Source organism: Musca autumnalis, unplaced genomic scaffold, assembly GCF_047663935.1.
Source record: "Musca autumnalis isolate F117 unplaced genomic scaffold, ASM4766393v1 scaffold_3, whole genome shotgun sequence".
NCBI lineage: Eukaryota > Metazoa > Arthropoda > Insecta > Diptera > Muscidae > Musca > Musca autumnalis.
The window spans coordinates 146259067-146282025 of NW_027411866.1; the positions used below are offsets into that span (position 1 = coordinate 146259067).

General features: G+C 37.8%; 1 protein-coding gene across 1 annotated transcript in view; it reads right to left on the reverse strand.

Moving 5' to 3' along the window:
- LOC141397880 (uncharacterized) overlaps nt 1–12499 on the reverse strand; it is an 81173-nt gene extending 68674 nt beyond the window's left edge. The window contains exon 1 of the mRNA XM_073974719.1: nt 11973–12499. The gene's annotated coding sequence lies outside the window, so the exon portion shown is untranslated. The remainder of the gene's footprint in view (nt 1–11972) is intronic.
- Between the last annotated feature and the right edge of the window lie 10460 nt (nt 12500–22959).

Sequence of the window (22959 nt, forward strand, 5' to 3'; positions counted from 1 at the left end):
TGCTAATCCCATTAGGAACGCAAAATCATCCAACGCGTTAGGCTCTGAGGGTATGTACAGGGTAATGCTGACGTACCTAGATGAACCGGGAGTTTAGTATTTCACGAAAGTTCTCAACTTATCGCATCCGAAGTCTGATTATGGACAGGTTGCCGCCCCTACTGAAGTAAGGCAAGAATGCCAGCAAACGTGTTTAGACCGATTTCGCTTTTGTGGCCCGTAGCAAAGATTCTTAAGGCTGTACTCCTACCCAGCATTAGTAATAGCTGTCCAGTTGCCGATAATTAACGTGAGTTCCGTAAGCAACACAGCACTGCAAGCCAACACTAACATCTACAACAAGATTGCAAGCTTCCATTTTAGACAAGAACTCGACCGGAAGTGGATTCGACCAGCCGTGCGATAGGACAGTTTTCGTTGCGCAAAAGTAATCCTCCTATCAGAAAATGCTATAAATTTTGCGATTGGCCCCTAATGTCAGTTCTGTTTTGACATTTGTGTAGTAAACACATGCGAAATACACGTTAATAAACAATGTTACGCTGCACTGCTCCAGAACGCGGAATATTGGTGACCATCAAGAGGAAGATGATTTTTCATCAAATAATCATGAGTGATGAGGCGCATTTCCATCTTAGCGGGTACGTAAATAAGCAAAATTTACGCTTCTGGGGCTCTGAAAATCCGCGTGTAACCCATGAAGAGCCATTACACCCGCTCAAAGTCACTGTATGGTGTGCTGTTTTTGCTGGAAGAGTCATCGGACCTTTTTTCTTCGAAGACGTCGGGGGCCAAATGGTTACTGTGAATGGTGAGCGCTACAGAGCAATGATCAACGAATTCTTTTTGTCGCAACTTGATGAATTGGGATTGGAAAACAAGTGGTTCCAACAGGACGGTGCAACGGCACACACTGCACGTGTCACAACCGATATGCTGAAGGATGCATTTCCCGGGCGCCTAATCTCCCGTTTTGGCGATTTGTACTGGCCAGCAAGATCGCCTGATTTGACCGCACCAGACTTCTTTTTGTGGGGCTTTTTGAAGTTATGTCAACAAGCCTCGGACTCTTTCAGCTCTTAAAGACAATATCCGTCAAGAATGTGAGGACCTATCGCCGGAAGTTTTGGCCAAAGTGATGGAAATGCCATAAAAAGGGCTCAAATGACAATAAACTGTGGCGGCGCCCATTTATCTGATATCATATTCTCGACTTAATGTAAAACAATTTAAAAGACCACATAAAAATAATACACAAGAAGAATCAATGTTTTTGATTTTTTTAAATTACAGCCAAAAACATCGGAATTTTACTTTTGAGCCACCTTGTATAAAAAGACTTTGATACAGTATCAAGTACAACAGACTACCCCTCAATTATATGTGCGGTCTCCAGTCGTACCTGGAATTCAGGAACAAGAAGTCGAAGCCTAATACAATGAAGCAAGAAGTTCCTGAAGGTGGGGTGATATCTCGGGAACTTTTTATCCACTACTTTTCCTGTATTTCACCTCCTTCAGGCGACATTGAAACCGTTACGTATGCGAATGATCATATGACCTTGCCGTCAGGTACCTTCACTACCCACATTTAGTCCGTCCACCATGGCTACGTCACTGTTAAGTTCGAATACGGACTATATTTTTCAGATGAAGGAAAGACCTACTTAAACAAGTTGGTAGTTTCTTGAAAAAACAAATCGTGAAACATAATGAGTTTTTTTTTTTTGGTATGCACAACTAGGGATAACCCCTTAAGACACCGCCTGCAGATTAGCTTTATATAGCTGAAATACTCAGTAAATACTCGTTGAGGAGTATTTTCAAAACGTAATGTTCCCGGCCTGGGAATCAAACCCAAGGATACAGGGTGTTAGGTGGGTGTGATTGTGATGGAACCACTGTGACACCCAACACGTAACAGATTGATGTGTCGATTTTTTACGACATATAATAATAGAGTTGTGTTATCTTGTTCATTTAGCTGATCGCTCTTTTAAGTGAACTAGTTTAATCGTTCCTTCGTTGATCTTTCATTCGGAGCTCAGTGAACTATAATACCGACACATCTAGTTCATACGCTCTTTTAAATAAATCGTTCAATTGAACTAGTTCGTTGGTGGACTATACAACTCTAATGAATATCTCATAAATGCCCATTCTGTCCCGATGTCTATAAAGAATCATGGGGAAAAGTCGACATTGTCGAAAGTCGAAACTTGGTTTCTTATTTTATTTGTATTTGGTAGTTTGCCATATGGCTTAGGGGAGAAATATTTACGAACATAACCAGATACACAAGTTTCTTAATGTTTACCTAATTTCTGCTAACTTGCTTAATTCCGAAATATTGGCTGATTCCATAATTCACTCTTGTGCGTCACAACTCAACAACCAATTAAAGAATAAAAATCATCCTTTCATAGAGTAAAGCAAGCTTCTTTAAAAAATCACTAACCGAAGCAGCACTTGAAAGAACCAAAACAACAAAACTACTACAGAAAAACGTTTATAAATTAAATACTTCAACCATAAGTATACTTGCCAAGCAGCTCAGGTATAAACAAAGAAGAAAGAAAGGCAAAAAAACGCGCTACCATAAAAAGAATAGCTGTTTTCATAAGCAGAACGAACGAAAAAACATTTGCGCAGAAGCATTGTTTGAGGAAGCGGTTAAGATTTGTGCTGTTGTTGTTGTTGCTAGTCATTCAGTCTTCTTCCAACCGAAAACAGCTACAACAATGGGCTCACATAATACGGCTATGTCTTCTAGTTTAATGGCCTAAACGAACTACATGTTGTCTGATGTTGGCAGGCAGATGAGCGCAGTTACCATGCTACAAAGCATGGAAAACGAAATAACTGCTTTGAGTTTCTTTGCTTGTTTTAGAAAGTTCTTAACAGAAATGGTATCTAGAAATGGCATTAAATTGCAAAATCGGGTGAATGACATAAAATGTCTATGTTATACATTCGTTTTGAAATTATCATTTTATTTCAAGCAAGGCACGAAAGAAGAATACAATAGGTACCCCCGACATATGCTATGATAATTTTAAGACCTCTGAGCTTTTTTTTAGTAATAAAGTAGGAAGGAGGTGTTGACGTATTGTTTTAATTGCCTGTATCTCCTGCTAAATTAACATTGACTGAGCTTTTGAACTTTTTTAATTTTTATATTGTGATGACCTATTGAATAATTGATTTCAGTTTGCGTAATTGATATTGATAATTGAAGTTGAAACTCTGCACCCAATTGACGAAGTCTCATTAAAAAGTACATGACATCATATAATAATGTTCTAAGACATTGTCGACATGTGTTATTTTTATAATTCTTAACAGATGCTGTAGAACAGGTTTTTTTTGCCTTATTAGAAATTTGAATTTTTAAATATCGGCTTATCAGTGAATTGATATGCAGTTTTTTTCTTAAAGTAAATTTCAATAATAAATTAATAATGATTTTTAAAAGTTATTTTTAAAATTTAATAAACTTGTTGTATCACAATATAGATTTTGTTTGGAAAACCCATGTACCATGCACCCAATTTATACCCAGTAATTTTTCGTAGAAATAATCACTTACGAACCAACCTACTAAGTCATTATTTTAACAAGAGCATGTCCATCGAAATTAATTCAATTCATAAATAAGTTGAGTTTAATACCCTCAGCCTTATGTCTAAGGAAAGTATATACATCAGTACATCAAAGGCGGGCCGACTACACTTACACCACCATAATTTTAGTATAATCTGCTGAAATTTTTCTAGACCAAATTTGGTCACATTTTCCACATTTTTTTAAAATTACTGTCCAATTTGTGTCAACAATTCATGAAAATATATATGGTAGCCGTATAAACATCTGAACCGATTTCGATATAATTTGGCAAATTTATTTCTGGATCAAATACCGCCACAAATACAGGTTGGTGCACCAAATATATGTGGAAGATATATCCAAATCTGAACCGATTTCAATGTAATTTGACGAACTTTTTTATAGACCAAATTCCGTTACATATTTCAAATTTCATTTATTTCATGTATTCTATTTCAAATCTGAACAGAGAAATCGAATATTTCTGATGTTTTTTATTTTCCTTAGAAATTAATGAAACATTTTCATAATATTAATAAACAAGTGAGCAAAGGCTATAGTCGGGACGGGCCGACCATGTGATACCCTACACCACTACCCCTGTGCATAGGCTTTTCACTGGTAAACATTTCTTTTAGGGAATATAATCCGACTACAACCAAACATAATATGCTTCTTTCTCTCTGGAATCCCCATAAGCAACCAAAATTTCGTGACCATCCGATCAAAATTATGACCTGTAGCTTGATTGCAAAAAATGGAAAAATTGGATGCATTACCGACTATTGTGGTATCTCCCTTGTTTGACCACCTTCGCCAACCTGCTTTACACCAATGTAAAGGTAATATTTTCTTCTTCCATTGACAGACTTTGCCGTTGGAATACACCTACTAGAAGCCGATATATTCACAAAGTATAAAACTTTGAATTTGTCTCCAAATTAGTTTTCCCAATTCCGACCCCTAAATATTATCCGACTATCACCAAAGTAAATAGGCTTCTTCCTCTGTGGGGCCCCCATCTACCCCCAAAATTTCGTCACTATCCGATCAAAATTCCAACTTGTAGCGTGATTACAAAAAATTGAAAAATTGGGTATATTACTGAATTTTGCAATATCTCGGTTTGCTCACTTACGCCAACATACTTTGCATCAATATAAACGAGATCTTTTCTTCTTCCCTTGACGGGTATTCCTTTTGGAATACTCCAACAAGAGGCGGAGATATTCGCATAAGAAAAAAACGTTGACTTTTCTCCACATAAGCTTTTCGCTTATTCCGACTCCTGAATATTATCCGACCATCACCAAACTAAATAGGCTTCTTAGGACCCGCATCAACTCCCAAAATATTCGTGACGATCCGATCAAAATTGCGACCTGTAGCCTGATTACAAACAAATCGGAAAATGGGATGCATTACCGACTATTGTGATATCTCCGTTATGTGGCCACCTACGCCAACCTACTTTGCATCCCTGTAAAGATGGGATTTTCTGCTTTCATAGTCAGACTTTGTTTTTGGAAGATCCCCAACCGAAGCTGTGATATTCGTCATTATTATTAAAATCGCAAAAATAAAAAGTTGGGTTCTATTAGCGGCTATTGCGATATATTCGTTGTTTGATCAACTACGAGAACCTACTTTACATCACTAGAAAGGCGATATTTTCTACTTTCATGGCCAGGTTCTGCTTTTGGTATACCCCATATTGAAGCTGAGATATTCGCTTAGGAAAAAAACGTTGTCTTTTTCTCCAAATAAGTTTTTTGCCCATTACGACCCCTAAATATTATCCGACCATCACCAAAATCAATAGGCTTCTTCATTTGTGTGACCCCCATTAACCCTCAAAATTTCGTGACGATCCGATCAAAATTGAGACCTGTAGCGTGATTTCCAAAAAAGGGGAAAAATGGGATGTATTACCGACTATTGCGATATCTCCGTTATTTGGTCACCTACGCCGACCTAGTTTACATCACTGTAAAGATGGGATCTTCTACTTTCATAGCCAGGCTTTGCTTTTGGAAAGTCCCCAACCAAAGCTGTGATATTAGTCATTATAATTAAAATCGCAAAAATGAAAATTTGGGTTTTATTTGCGACTATTGTGATATCTAGGTTTTTTGATCTTCTACGAGAACCTACTTTCCACCATTAGAAATGTGATATTTTCTACTTTTATTGCCAGGTTTTGCTTTTTGTATACCCCGTATGGAAGCTGAGATATTCGCTTTGGAAAAAAACGTTGTCTTTTTATCCACATAAGTTTTTTGCCCATTCCGACCCCTAAATATTATCCGACCATCACCAAAATCAATAGGCTTCTTCCCCTCCGGGACCCCCATCAACATCCGAAATTTCGTGACGATCCGATCAAAATTGCGACCTGTAGCGTGATTACAAGGTTTAGATGGACAGACGGACAGACGGACAGACGGACGGACGGACGGACTGACGGACGGACACACATAGCCAGATCGACTCAGCTCGTCGAGACATTCATTTTGGTATATATAAGTATGGGTCTACGACCATTATTTCGATGCGTTACAAACTTTTTGGCCAAAACCAACTTATAATACCCTCCCCACATAGTGGTGTAGGGTATAAACATTACATCACAAAAGCAAATTCGTAAATCCATTGAAGTGTCAAGAGAAATACATTTTTAAACACAAGACGAACGGCATTTTGAAATAAGTAACCAAACAAATATTTGTTTGGTAATGATTTCAAACAAATATATGTATGTTTGCATCCAAACTTAATTTGTTTGGGTCCAAACAAATACATGTTTGCAACATTTTGTAACATATTTCAATTTTATATGTTTGGATACCAACATATTTTATATGTTTGGATACCAACATATTTTATATTTTGGAACATATTTTTCATGGGTGGAGAGAGGATGTTTGTCAAAGAGAGTAACAACAGGGCTCTCCCGGCTGCGGAATGCCGGTTTATAATAAAGAGCTGTGTCTATGGTGTAATAGGAGACGCAAAAGTTTTGTGACGTGTTTCGTGCTTTGTTGTTGTTAACCAACGTAGCAAGCGAAGAGGAAAATAAAAAAATGGTATTAATCTTGTTTCTTCAGTGTTCTAGAGACAATCGTTGATTAAAGACGGTAAAGTGAGTGAATAAATCAGAGTTTTGTCTTTTCTTAAAGGAATTTAGTATATTAAATTTCCAATAGATTTTATAATTGAATCAAAAAGGTGAATGGAAATATTTTATTTGACAAGGAAGAAATCTTATTTAATATTGGCAATTACATCAATATATTTTTCATATACATACATATGTATATTTGAAATATGGATGTACCTATTTATTACATTATATAATCATTTGATTCCAGATGCCGATTTTCCGCTGATGATTTCAACTTTGAGGAAAATGTGTTTTCACAACTAAGGAGAAGCGTTCAACGATGTTTCTATATAATTTTTTCTTTTTAAAAGTGGGACTTTTTATAAGTTATTTCATTCAGTTTTTCTTTTATTAAAGTCTGTTTTGTCTTTCTTTGGAATTTTTTTATGTAAAACACCACCATTTGTAAATGTGCTGAGAAGAAGTGAGCATACATTTCAATGTGTTTCACATTGACATTTACGCTCCCTTCCTCTCAGAAAGCGCCACCTGGTACATGTATTTGTATTTTTTTTTTTGGCTTTTGGGTTTGTATTTGTTTGCACCCACACATATTATTTGTTTGCAGGACCCAAACATTTGTTATGACAGCTTGAAAACAAATATATGTTTACTGCAAAATATGTTTGGGACATGTGTTAGAGAGGCCTTTTTACTGTGTGTACTGACAGATCGAATGTATTTAGGGTATTTTCAGAATTTTTTGGCTCCGTTCAATTGATATCGTGCACACCATTTTAGTGACCTTTTTTAAATATTGGGGGGAAGTACCGGAAGTTGTGGACCGGTATTGCCCATCTTCGAACTGAAACTAAGTTTGCACAAAATATGACGAATGCCAAATTTTAGACCAAATCGGTTGATCAGTTCGAGAGTTATCGCGCTCTGCAGCCACTACATATGGGATTTCTTACACATTCCGTTCTGGTTTCTCAATAAGTATGGACTTGCCCCTGAAAAAACTTTTACCGTCGTAATTAAGGCAGCGAATGCACGTTGCTTCAACATAAATCAAAGTGACTCGGGAGCAAGTCTTAAAGTGAACTTATCCGACATTTTGTGTGGGAGGTACCCGAAGGTGTGGACAAATATAGTCCATATTCGAACCTGATCTATATCTGGTAGATATATAAGGATGTGTAAAGCATGGACCAACTCAATCACTCCCTTAAAGAGTTATGGTGCGCACAATTTGTCCGAATATTTTTGAATTTTTTTTGGGTGGGGTACCTGAAGGAGTGAATCGAACTTAAATTAAGTTTGGACAAAATATTACGAAGGCAAAATTTTGGACCGAATCGGCAGATCCGTTCGAGAGTTATCTTGAATTCCAACTTCTACACACGGTGTCGAAGGGATTTTTTGCACCTATCAGTGTTTTTTCTCCCTGATGAAACTTGTACCGTCTTATGGTGGGCAGTGAGTACAAGGTGTTACAGCAAAAATCAAAGCGATTCGAGACCAGGTCCTAAACTGAATTTTTCCGAAATTTTGTGTGGGAGGTACCTGAAGGAGTAGGCCGATTGAGTCTATATTGGAACCTGATCTATGTCCGGTAGAAATTTAACGATGTGCGAAGTATGAACCAAATTTTCCGAACATTTTCGAACTTTTTTGGGGGAGGTACGGGAAGGAGTGGAAGATGGGTTATCTTCGAAATTAAACTAAGATGGACAAAATATTACGCAAGCCAAATTTTGGACCGAATCGGTTGATCGGTTCTAGAGTTATCGTGCGCTCCAGCCAGCCAGACGGACGGACGGACGGACATGGCTAAATCAACAACGGATTTCGTCCAAACATACATAGGGTCTAAAGCCATTATTTCGATGAGACACATTTTAAAAAAATAAAAAAATAAAAAAAACTTAGAATTTGTTAAAAAAGAAAATGCTCCTCAAATTCGGGCTATTTCAGCCATTTCGGTTGGATATTCAGGCCATAACCTTAAAAATGCTGAAAATCGTGTCGTACCCTCCTATGGGATCTTTTTGAAAACGTGGGCCTACACTGTAAATTCTGTTCTGGAATATTTTATACAGCCATCGAAGACTAAATACCACATTTCAACCATTTCGGTTTGATAAAACCTTCAAAATACCGAAAATCGGGAGGGACCGTTCTGTAAGGGCTATATGAAGACGTAAACCTACACCGACAAATTCTGGTGGAAACTTACTTGTATACCCCCAACGAAGACTAAATGGCAAATTTCAGCTATTTCGGTTGTATATTGAGGCCACAACTTTCATAATACCGAAAATCGGAAGGTACCCTTCTATAGGGGCTATATGACGACGTGGACCTATACCGATATTTCCCTTTTGGGATTTTTTTTATAACACCATCAAGTTCTAAATACCAAATTTCATCCATTTCGGTTAAATAACGCTGAAACCTTCAAAGGCCTTCCGGAAGAAAGTTCAAAAGGCAGTAACCGATTTGCTCCATACTTTTCACATCGTAATATTTCTACCAGACATAGATCAGGTTCGAATATGGATCATGTGGTCCACTCCTTCGGGTACCTCCCACACAAACTTTCGGAAAAGTGCAGTTGAAGTCCTGCTCTCATTTCTTCCGGTACCTCCCCCACCGTTGACCATCTGAAATGACTGGTAGGCTCGATATCTATGACTCACAAATTAGAAACCACCGCCAAAAGAGACTGGACCATTAAAATAGGTACCTTCTCAAAAACATTTTTGAGCTTTAATCCAAAGCCATACTTTTGCCGGCAAGTTCATAAGTCTAAAGTGGGCCGAAAACCCCACTAAATACCTACATAATTTTTTAGAGGAACAAGTAAAAAAGTGTTTGTCGGTTTTGCCGACAGAGATATACGCTCAGCCTATGTGAATTGAAACTTTCATCTACGGCCAGATCGAATGTATTTATGGTCTTTTCAAAATTTTGTGGCCCTTTTTGGACATTTGAACCTGCCGAAGTGTATCTTATATTGGGAGTCATATCTTTTCGATAGATATCGCGCCCACTAGTCATTTCATTGGGTCATGGTATAACTTTTGGACCAGTAAAGCAGGAAGCATGGACGTGTACACGAAAACATAATATCGCTGTAGACAGGACCACAAAGAACAGCATTGGTATGCATTTCCAAAGGATCTTCGAACAGGCCCTAAAGTGCACTTAGACACTAATTTTGAAATTGTGTGGGGAAGGTACCCTAAGGAGAGGATCGATATGGGCCATTTTGGAGGTTAAACTAAATTTGGACAAAATATTAAGAGACCCAAGTTTGGACCAAATTGGTTGCCCCGTTCAGGAGATATCGTGCACACCATTTTAGTCACATTTTTGTAAAAATTAGGGGGGGGGGGGCGGGTAAGTTCCGGAAGTTGTCGATCGGTATTGCCCATCTTCGAACTCAAACTAAGTTTGGGCTAAATATGACGAAGGCCAAATGTTGGACCAAATCGTGCTCTCTAGAAACTATGGGGATTTTACTCCTTTTAGGCTGTTTTCTCAAGAAGTATGGATTTCCCCCTGAAAATCTTTTTACCGTCGTAATTGAGACAGCGAATTCAAGTTGCTTCAACAAAAATCAAAGTGATTTGAGAGCATGTCTTAAAGTGAACTTATCCGAAAATTTGTGTGGGAGGTACCCGAAGGAGTGGAAAAATATAGTCCATATTCGAACCTGATCTATACCTGGTATATATATTAGGATGTGTAAAGTATGCGCCAAATCGAACACTCTCTTCAAGAGTTATTAAGCGCACAATTTTTCCGAACATTTTTGAATTTTTGTGGTTGAGGTACCTGAAGGAGCTTATATTCGAACTTAAACTAAGTTTGGAACAAATATTACGAAGTCCCCATTTTGGACCGAATCGCAGATCCGTTATCTTGCAATCCAACCACTACACACGATGTAATAGGGGTTTTTGAACCTTTTTTCTCAGGAAGTATGTCGTATGGAGGGCAATGAATACAAGTTATTGCAACCAAAATCAAAGCGATTTGAGAGCAGGTCCTAAACTGAACTGTTCCGAAATTTTGTGTGGGAGGTACGCGAAGGAGTGGACCGATTGAGTCCATATTAGAACCTGATCTAAGTCTGGTAGAAATTTCACGATGTACAAAGTATGGACCAAATCGGTTACTTCCTTCAAGAGTTATCGTGCGCACAAATTTTCCGAACATTTCCGATCTTTTGTGGGGGAGGTACCGGAAGGAGGGGACCGATCTAACCCATCTTCGAACTTAAACTAAGTTTGGACAAAATATTTCGAAAGCCAAATTTTGGACCGAATCGGTTGATCTGTTCGAGAGTTATCGTGCGCTCCAGCCAGACAGACGGACATGGCTAAATCAACTCCAAATTGTCTGAAACACTTTCGTCCAAACATACTTGGGGTCTAAAACCATCATTTCGATGAGACACATTTTGTCCGTATGCAAGTGTATATACCCTCGTTAGCATAAATGCTGAGGGTATAAAAAGTAGTTTCAATTCACACAGGCTGAGAGTATTTCTAATTGATTTTCTATGTCAGACCTATTATCTCTTAGTGGAAAAACCCGGCAAGATAAGCAACTATTTTCCCAGAACCTCCCCTCTCTTTTTTATAACTCAAGTCTTCATTAGTTCTGGACAACCCAGAAAAAACCCGATCTCTTGGTAACAAACCATTAATCTTTTCACCCTTGGCATTGTAAGCCCCCATTTGAGAAATCACTTTCGGCTAAAAGAAAGTGAAAAATAATTTCTTTTATGTATGTTACGACCTAACATTAAAATTTACATTTGAAAACCTGCCTAAGGGAAGGGGTATAGTAAAGTCGTTAAAGCTGATCTGTATTTCATTACTACACTTCGGGATGTTGTCGGCGGCATTTTCAGTTATTGTCTTGCGGCTAAAAACAATACTAACTAAAGATTTACTTTTGCGGTAAAATATCTAACTGAAACTGGATGAGGAATAAGTATAATTGCGGATGTCTTCATGGCAGATGCTCCCTCCCTCGGCTTAGAGTGAGGGGTACATGGGATGTATGCTTCAGTGAAGAATAAATGTATTTTGGGTTTTTTTTTTGTTTTATTTTTTTTTCTTTGTTGTTGTTTCCTTTTGTTTAATGTTTCTTGGTTAAGTTAAACCAGTTGAGTTGAGTTCAGTTTGTTAGTAGTGGTTGGTTGGTGGTTGGTCATGGTGATGATGAGATATACCCAAAAATCTTACTTTTTTTGAAGTAGTCGTGGAAGAAACCGGCTTTTTCAGGTGATTAGCAACACTTGAAGTTCTCTGCAAAAACGGCTGTTATATTTAAGGTTGTCATTATAAAAAATATTATTTTTTATTCTTGTATTTCTTATAAACAATTACAACACTTTTAGCTATTTCTTCTTTTGTTGTATTTGTATTATTTTGATCTTGAAAATTTTTATTACTTTTTTATTCTTAATTTTTTATTGTCGTTTCTATCTATGGACCTCATCACCATAGATGACAATTTTCTTTTGGGGTAATTTTCATTTATTTATTCTTTAAAATTTTCTTTTCTTTGTCGTTGTTATTACAATTTTCCACGAATTTTCTCACATTCTCATTCACAAATCACTTGGTTGGTCAGTGGATGGGGAAAACGCGACGCGTATTTTCTTCTAGACACTGAATCTGCTTCTTTCGGTTTGTTTTCTATTCTTCATTCACATCAACTGCGGCGACGTCGTTAGCCAAGCAGTGTTCAATCGAAACTGAAGTGTTCCAACGAATGCGTTTAACAATTTTGTTGTTTGGTAGTGGCGCCGCTGTTTGCTTCGCTGCTGCTCTGCCATGTCATGATCCCACAGAGCGGCGTCGTCGTACACACATCTTCCATCTATCCATTCATATTTAATCGCTCACCGCCGCTCGCTCGCTCGTTGTATTCATTGTTTTTTTCTTGCTTTGGAACAACCAGCTCCACATCTTTGTTGATTTTGTTGTTGATTCTATGCGCGGTGGAGCTCTTGCGCTACTTGTTGTTGCTGTCTTCTTTTGTTTATTTGCTTTACGACGGTGTATAGCGTCTTGGGTTGGATCTTCCTTTGGGGTCGTCTGCCCATTTTGTTGTTGTGTTTTCTGTTTTCTTGTCTACTTTTTTGTTATGTGTGGTGGCTGGCTAATCGCAGAGCAATATTTAGCTGAGCAAACAGATGGTTTTACCGAGTTGTTTTTGTCTTTGCTTTGTTTTGTAACCAAGAAACTTTCTCACTCTGATTTTTCCTTGAAAAGATCGTTTCTCACTGCAAGGGGCCTTGAAATAAGAGGGCCAGGTCTTTTAACTGTTCATACCTCACAGGAGAATGACACGCACAAGGTATTTAGTTGGTGTTTCCGGCTAAGACAACAACATATTTTTCAGCGGTTGTTAATATCCAGCAGCGTAATGTTGACTCCCCAATATCTTAGTCATGTAAAAAGCCCTGGTGTTGTCGGTCCAAAATTTGCCCTTTGTCCAAAGTAAGTTGAAGTTCGAAGGTGGGTCATATCAGTCAACTCCTTAGGGTACCTTCCCCAAAATAACTCTCAAAGGTAGTAACCGAATTGGTCCATACATTGCACATCGTAAAATTTCTACGAATCTGAGATAAAGTTCGAATATGGACTATATCGGTTCACTCCTTGGGGTACTTCCCACACAAAATTTGGGAAAGGTGCAGTTCAAGGACTACTCACGAATCGCTTTGATTATTTTTGCAACAACTTGTATTCGCTGTCTGCATTACGAAGGTACATGTTTTTCAGTGGCAAGTACATGTTTCCTGAGAAAATGGTCCGAAGGCTGTGAAAAACCCGACGGCATCAAGTGGCGGGAGCGCACGATTACTCTCGAACGGATCAACCGATTAGACCCAAAATGTAGTCTTCGTAATATTTTATCTAAACTTAGTTTAAGTTCGATGGAGGGCCATACCGGTCCATTCACTCCGGTATCTCCTCCTCAAAAGAGCAAAAAATGTCTTCTCCTTAGGGTCACTCCCCCACGAAAGATCATCGTGAAACCCTCCACCATAATATGGAGGATATAATCAAATTTGTATTTCCGTTTGTAACACATCGAAATATTCATCGGAGGTCTGTCTTCAGGGTAAAATTATAAGTCGATATAATCATGTGGGTGCCACCGTGGTGCAATGGTATGCACACCCGTCTTGCACGCTAAAGGTCGTGGGTTCGATTCCCACGACCAGTCAACATCAAAACACTTTTCAACGGTGGCAAAGTACCCCTCAGTAATGTTGGCGACATTTTCTGAGTATTTCTGCCTTGTACAACTTCTCTACAAGTGGTGTCATAGATACGCCATTCGGACTCGGCGATAAACAGTAGGTCCCATATCATTGAGCTAATATGAATCGGGGTGCACTCATTGATATGAGAGAAGTCTCCCCTGTCCCGCCTGGGATGTTTGTGGAACAATTATTATTATAATCATGTCCGTCTGTTGAAATCAAGATATAGCTCGCAATTTTCAAGGTAGAGCTTTGTAATTTGGTATAGAAGTTTATATTACTCCTGGAATGTTTGATATTGCAAATATCGGTCCAAGTTTTGATATAGGTCCCCCGTAGGTCTGTACCACACGTTTTTCGGCATTTTGGAGGTTTTAGCCCCATTATCATACCGAAATGGCAGAAATTTGGTACTTAGTCTTCGCAGGGGGTATAAAACTTTCCCCCAGAAATTTGCTGGTATATGTCCACGCCTTCATATAACCCCCATAGAACGGTACCTCCCGATTTTCGGTTTTTTGAAGGTTGTGGCCTCAATGATCCACCGAAATGCCTGAAATTTGGTATTTGGTCTCCATTTGACATCTTCATTAAACGTCCCATATGAAATTTTTTGGTATAGGTCTACGCCTTCATATAGCCCCCTAGAACCGTACCTCCCGATTTTCGGTATTTTGAATGTTGTGGCCTCAATATTCAGAAAAGGCTGAAATTTGGTATATAGTCTTAGTTGGGGGTATAAAACTTTCCCCTAGAAACTTTTCCACGCCTTAGTATAGCCCCCATAAAACGGTACCATCCGATTTTCGGTATTTCGAAGGTTGTGGCCTCAATATTCTACCGAAATGGCTGAAATTTGGTATTTAGCCCCCATAGAACGGTAACTCCCGATTTTCGTAATTCTGAAGGTTGTGACGTCAACGAAAGACTGAAATTTGTTATTTAGTTTCCCATGGGGTTATAAAATATTCCAAAAGAGAAGTATCAGTATAGGTCTGCGGGTTCCTATATACCCCATAGAAGCGTACCTCTCTATTTTCGGTACTTTAAAGGTTATAGGCACATTATCATACCGAAATATCGGAAATTTGGTTCTGTTGAGGGTCTGTTCGAAGAACCTTTGAAAATTTATGCCGAGGGCTACTCCTTGCGGTCCTTTTTACAGCTATATTATGTTTTTCGTGGGCAAGACCATGCCATGCCTAGTTGTGAAATAAAACACATTTTCCTCAAAGTTGAAATTATCAGCGGGAAATCGGCATCTGGAATCAAATAATTATATTAATAAATAGGTACATCCATATTTCAAATATACATATGCATGTATATGAAAAATTTATTGATTTAATTACCAATATTAAATGCGATTTCTACCTTGTCCAATAAAATATTTCTATTTACCTTTTTGATTCAAATATAAAATGTATTTGACATTCATTTTACTAAAAGCACAATGTCATTAAGAAAAGACAAAACACTGATTTATTCACTCACTTTACCGTCTTTACTCAACGATTGTATTAAGACAACTGAAGAAAAACGAATAACATAATTATTAGCATTTTTTCTTTTTCTCTTCGCTTGTTACGTTGGTTAACAAGAACAAAGTACGAAACACACGTGATTTACCCCATATACACTACCAAAGCTTCTGTGTCTCCTATTACACCATACACACAGCTCTTTATTATAAACCGGCATTCCGCAGACGCGAGAGCCCTGTTGTTACTCTCTTTGAAAAAAATCCTCTCTCCACCCATAAAAAATATGTTCTAACATAAAAAATATGTTGGTACCCAAACAAATAAAATTGAGATATGTTACAAAATGTTGCAAACATATATTTGTTTGGATGCAAACATATATTTGTTTGCAATCAGTCCCAAACAAATATTTGTTTGGATTCAAACATATTTCTAAAATATATTTTTCTGCGTGTAGAGAGTTTTTAACTTAAGCAGCGGGAATACAAATTCCGACCGAATACATTTAAACGTAAAGGTCTGTCGCCCTCTGTGACTATTGTACTATTTAGTCATCTCCAGAATTTGCGCAAGGTGAATTTCTGGTCGTTGGTGATTTGTATTGTTGTAATATATAATTGTTCCACAAACATCCCAGAATGGACAAAGGAGACTTCTCTCATATCCATGAGTGCACACTTATTCAAATTAGCTCACTTATATAGGATTACAGTTTATCGCCTAGTCCGAACGGCATGTCCTAAGCAGTGCCGACCAAGAAGAGCGAAGCCACAAATGTGAATGTATTCAAAACATTCGCAATTCATGACAATGTGTTAGTAAGATTGTACGCATGCAACCTACAAAACAAAAACAAATCAAAACATTTGCTCTCTCTCTCTTGCAAGCTCTATCTGTGTATATGGCATTGATGCTCAAAATAAAAAAGAGAGTAATGTAGTGAGAGAATTACAAGAAAGTTTGTATCAGCATTCAGTGGTTGCTCGACCTGTGACCAGTAAACATGTGGCGGATGTGTGCGGTTTTGTTCAGTGTCCCCACTAAAATTATGCGTATATCCATGCACACGTTTACTTGTCGGCTGCTCAGCGACGACTGATTGTTTTTCTCACATACGTTAACGTATATGGATGATCTTGGCTGGTATATGGTGTAATAGGAGACGCAGAACCTTTGGTGTGTGTATGCGGTAAAACACGTGTGTTTCGTGCTTTGTTGTTGTTAACCAACGTAGCAAGCGAAGAGAAAAAGGGAAAAATGATATTATGTTGTTCTTTTTCTTTAGTTTTCTAAGTACAATCGTTGAGTAAAGACGGTAAAGTGAGTGAATAAATCAGTGTTTGTCTTTTCTTAAAGAATGGTGCTTTTTAGTAAATTAAATGTCCAATACATTTTAAAATTGAATCAAAAAGGTGAATGGAAATATTTTATTGCACAAGGAAGAAATCGCATTTAATATTGGAATTACATCAATACATTTTTCATATACATACATATCGTCACCATAAATGCCGGAAGACGTAACCGACATGAAAATCGAAATTCGTTTTTTGGTGGAATCTGATACAGAAAGCTAAAATACATTCTCTGGCAAAATTTAAAGCTTCTACGTTCAAAAACAACGATGCTATTCAAGAAATGGCTTTTCGGAAAATGGGATAATATTGCCGATTTTATTGTAATGGAGGATCTCAAAACCAAGAACTTCAGCGGTTTTGGTTTTACTACTAATTCCCCTTCGTATATGATCGATAATATCCCATATACTGGCCTTCATAAGATTAATATTCCATAAAACAGTTTTTAATTTTATAACGTTTTTTGCTTCTCCTGTAAAGTTTTATTTTTGTGGGTTACGTCTTCCGGCATTTATGGTGACGATATGTATATTTGAAATCCAAAGTTTGGACCAAATCGGTTGCTACGTCTATGAGATATCGCGCGTACCATTTTAGCGAATATTTTCGAACTTCTGTGGGGGAGGTACCGGAAGGAGTGGACCGATATAACTCATCTTTAAACTTAAAATAAGTTTCGACAAAATATTACGAAAGCCAAAATTTAGACCGAATCGGTGATCCGTTCGAGAGTTATCGTGCGCTCCGCCGGATGAGCTTTGCGGGGATACCAAATTCAGACATGGCTTGGAATACCTTTGAACGCAGCGATCTGCATCTCTTGGGTCTTCTCCAGGATTTGCCGCAGGGTAAATATCTGGTCAATGGTGGACTTGCCAGGTCTAAAGCCGCATTGGTATGGTCCAATTATCTCGTTTACCATATGCTTTAGTCGTTCGCACAATATCCCCGACACTATCTTGTAGGCAATAAGGAGTAGACTTTACCCCTATAGTTAGAGCATACAGTCTTATCTCCTTTCTTGTGGACTGGGCACAGGATACTCAGGTTCCAATCGTCGCGTACTCGTTTTTCCTGCCAGATGGTGCTAACTAGTTGATGAATACACCTTATCAGCGTGTCGCCTTCGGATTTGAACAGCTCGGCTGATAAGCCATCGGCTCCTGCTGCCTTATTATTCTTCAGCCGATTTATTGCTGTCTTCACCTCATCTTGGCTGGGCGGTATACCAAACCCATCAGTTTGATGCTTGACTCTTTGGTAGAATTTTCGGACTTCATTCTAGTTCCTGTACATCTCGATTTTTTCACACTCCCGCTTTTCTATCTCTCTCTTTTTCCTGCGGAAAAGACGTTTCTCCTCTCTCCTTTTCTCCCGTTGCTACGAATTGTAAAGTAGCCCTATATGTCGTATTTTTCTCTTCGGCAGCAGCTCGACACTCCTGATCATACCATGGATTCCTTGGTTGAGGTCTTTGGTATCCAAGTACAGATTTTGCGGCTGTTTGCATGGAGTGAGCAACACTTTGCCATTGCGCTGATATGTTATCGGGATGAGGAGTGCTTTGATTAAGCAATTGGGCTAGTTGAGTGGAATATGCTGTGGCTATCTGTTGTGATTGCAGCTTACCGATGTCTAACTTTCGTGTTGTGTCTGTTCGTACTTTGTTTGCTACGTTTAACCGAGTGCGTACCTTTGCTGCAACAAGATAGTGGTCCGAGTCTATGTTTGCTCCTCGGAACGAACGCATATCCAAGACGCTCGATGAATGTCTTCCATCTATCACAACGTGATCAGTTTGATTTCTTGTTTTCTGATCTGGAGACAGCCAGGTGGCCTTATGTATGTCAAGATGTTGAAATCTGGTGCTGCTAACTACCATATTTTTTGCCGCTGCGAAGTCTATTAGCCTCATACCATTGTCAGATGTTTCACTGTGGAGACTGAATTTTCCGACTGTTGGGCCAAAGATATTTTCCTTTCCAATTTTGGCATTAAAATCGCCTAGAATAATTTTAATGTCATGGGCAGGACAACGGTCATATGTTTCTTCTAAGCGCTCATAAAATATATCTTTGGTCAGTTCGTCCTTGCCTTCGGTGGGTGCATGAGCGCAAATAAAGATGATGTTGAAGAATTTTGCTTTTATTCAAATTGTAGCAAGTCTTTCATTCACTGGTGTGAAGCTGGAGACCAGGTGTTTTAACCTCCGACCAACTACAAATCCGCAACCAAACTCATGCTTTATGTCATGGCAGCTATAATACAGTGCGTCACCTTTAGGTGTTGTTGTGACGCCTTTCCCGTTCCATCGTATTTCCATCGTATGGCAGTAATGTCGGCCTTGTACTTTTCCAGTACATCTGCCAATGCGTAAACTGCATCTTCCCTATAAAGAGTGAGAACATTCCAGGTGCAGATTCGCAGATCGTGGTCCTTAAAACGATTGCAGGAGTCGTCAACTTTAGAGGGATTTATTTTTCTTTTGTTTTTTTACAGTAGGCTACTTTTTCTAGGGGAAGGTACTAACCCTGCGCCCAAACCCAAGTTTTTAACGTTCCTATGGGTGAACGTGCCGCACATTTTAGCTCACTACCTTTAACGGGTGTTAAGGGCAGCTACCTCAGGTGACACCACGGGGAGGTCAGTGTCCACTTGAGATGAAAGAGGGACCAAGATATATCCTGGACTTTACCATGTTAAAGCCGGTCAGGACCGTTCCTTGGTAACTTTCATCCCCTACGTAACGTTACAAAACTACTGAACTGATTTTCCTGAAGTTGTCAGGGAAAGTAGAGCGATGGCCCTCGGATAAAATAGGCTACCTATTTTGTTTAATTTCGGAAGGGGCGGGGTAATTCCCTTATATCCTATTTCTTTAAAAATGCTATATTTACAATAATTACGTATGTATAGAAAATTAATTTGAGAGACAGAGTGGACGGGATACCTCTCTATGCGATATTAAAAAAACGCTATGTTTGTAAACATTAAGCATATATCGTTTTAAATATTTACGGATTAATCTGCAATTTATGTACTTCTTTGGGGTCCAAAAAAACGACCACGCGTGTTTTTTAAATGCATATATTATATTTCTAATACTACTGAAGCGATTTCTATGAAATTTACAGCAAAAGCTCAAGGTATGCCGTTATTATGTATATTTTATGAATTTCAGAGGAGGTGGGGTACCTTTCCCACGCCTTTCTTTTAAGCGCTACACGTATAAGACTAACTTATGATTATATAGGTTTTAACATACATTTTGGGAGGCAATAGGGTTGTGTGTACCCTTGTTACATATTTGGAGCCAAAATACAGGACCACGCCAACTTTTTTAAGTATGTTATATCTTGGAAACTGATGACTGCGCCCAATCTTTTCAATACATTATTTTTCCAAAACTACTGAACTTAATTTCATGAAATTTTCAGAAAATCTTCAGGAATATCCCATGGTCCAAAATGCTATGTTTTTGTGGACGAATTTCGGAGTTTATTGTTTTATAATCGCTATTTTCGAGACAACGTTGGTTGCGCCCCCCGATCAAGAAAAACGATATATTTACAAATTTCCTTAAATGATGAGGTTCAACGATCCATCAGCCATGAAGAACTAAAACATATACATACGTTTCAATAAGAGTGATAATTCGACTTAAATTTGTTTAGCTTTTGTAATTAGAACGCTTTAAGATAAAGACAGGGGACATGGACAATAATAAATCCTAAACATTATCAATGATCGACAAAATCCGTAAGAGAAAAGAAGGGCTACAGACGAAATCTGTTAAAACATTTAAAATCCTCCTCGGTTTGACAATGGACCGAAGAAGTGAGGTAGAAAATACCAATTTTTGAATTGTCAAGCATAAAGTAAATAAGAAGTTGTTATTAAAACTCATTACGACGGACCAGCAACGCGACCGGGGTCTGCTAGTATTCATTCATATATGTAGATTGTGTTGGATTTGTTAGTAAAATCTTCTTCTCCCAATAACATTCGATTTGATGGGCTTCGATTAAGATTAAGGCCTGTTAAGCTGTTAAGGGATCGTTTTCAAGCTTGTAGCACATGTAGAGCTTATGGGCCCGATTTTGGATTAACTCCATACATACATATACTTCCCACGAACATCCTTAAAGGGGCTGTGGAGACTTCTTTCATATGAATAAGTGCACCACGATTCAAGATAGCTCAATATTATGTAATATCCTTTTTTAGACGAGTCCGAACGAAATGTCTAACGACGCCACTAGCACAGAAGTTGTATATGGTCGAAATACTCTTATACACAAAGTTCAGACTTTTGCCCTCGCTAAAAATGTGATGTTGTGAGCCGAACCAGAACATTTAGTGTTCAACGTGGAAGTGTTTACCATTGCACCACGGTCACACTCGGACTAACTTTGTTTCAGTCAAGTTGTATTCAATTGTTCAATGTAGTTTTAGCCCTAGTCTTTTATTATCTTGTAATTTTACCAAAATTTGCTTTTTAATAGTCTGTTACCAAAGCAGGTGCTTTGGAAAAAATCGAGAATGAAAGGTAAACATTTCGTCGTTTATTATGTTGAAGATCATACTGTGGAAGGCGGAAATTTAAATTTTCTACTGCAATGTTTTCACGATGACATCGAATCAATAACCCAATTTCTACAGTCATTTTTTATCCAATGGAACATCGAGTTTTTCATAGAAAATACTCTTTGCCTCGTAAAACCACATAAAACAATGTCTCATTTATCAAAATAGGTTTTAAGAACAAACATTTATGTTAATAAGCTAAACTTATTACTGATATACTACCAGTATTTATTTATTGCAAATTCTGTTTTCCATATTGATTTACAAGGCTGTCTTTATACATTAACCAACCAGTTGATGAAATGACGGACATTCATTCTGTCGCTGCATAATATCTGTAGTTAATGAATGGTACGTGTTTACGCCTTAAACATTGTTGAAGCTAGGCAATGGCAATAGCGGCTATAGCATTTGCATATAAGTTGTAAATCAATTTTCCATGTCATCAGCAAATATTCAACAAAGTGCATCAGGAAGTTTTTTGTTGTTTCTCACAATTTGTAACAGTGTTTTAAGTAAGGAAGAATTTTTTTAGATATTAAATTTTCATTGTTGGTTATGAGGATTCTCTGAACAATACGACTTGCGACTTAATGGGGCAATTTGTTGTGGAACCTGTTATTGGTTAAACTGAAAATTGTTTGAAATTTTTAAAATCAGGGTTACTTACTTTGCAAAATCCACTGTGTAATAAACGATGTAAACTTGTCACTTTTATAAACATAGCACTTGTAAATAGTTAAAATATAAGTTAGCAATATAAAGTAAAGTGGGATAACATTATTATTTATTTAGTTATTGAACAATTTGCATTCTAATATAGTCCAACGTTATATATCATTCTAAAAATATTTGCTTAAAATATAATTTTTTGGTGTGATGTTCTAAAACAAAGAATTGACTTTAACATTTTCACATTCACCACCTATTCCCCAAAAACAACCGAGTTTTACGGACATTTACAACGTTTCTACAATAAGTGGTGTTGTTTTGTACCGTAACGAATAATCATATATTGGAACTATAATCGATGCTGGGGATTTTATTCTATAAAGGTTACAAATGTTTTATTAACTTACTTAGTTAGCGCTCTACAGAACATTTAAAGGACACACTAAGAAAAGATGAAAATCCTCTCTATTCGCTGCTTTATTTTTCCAATTTGGAAAACCTGCCACAGAAATAATAGGCCTCTCTAACATATGTCCCAAACATATTTTGCAGCAAACATATATTTGTTTGCAAGCAGTCCCAAACATAACATATGTTTGGGTCCTGCAAACAAATATATGTTTGGGTGCAAACAAATTATATGTTTGGGTGCAAACAAATTATATGTTTGGATACAAACAAATTATATGCAAACAAATACAAACCCAAAAGCCACAAAAAAAAAGAACAAACAAACACATGCACCAGTGGGCGCTTACTGAGAGCAAGAGAGCGTAAATCTCAATGCAAAACACATTGAAATGTATGCTCACATGCTCTCAGTAAGAGATCACTGACTATCATATACACA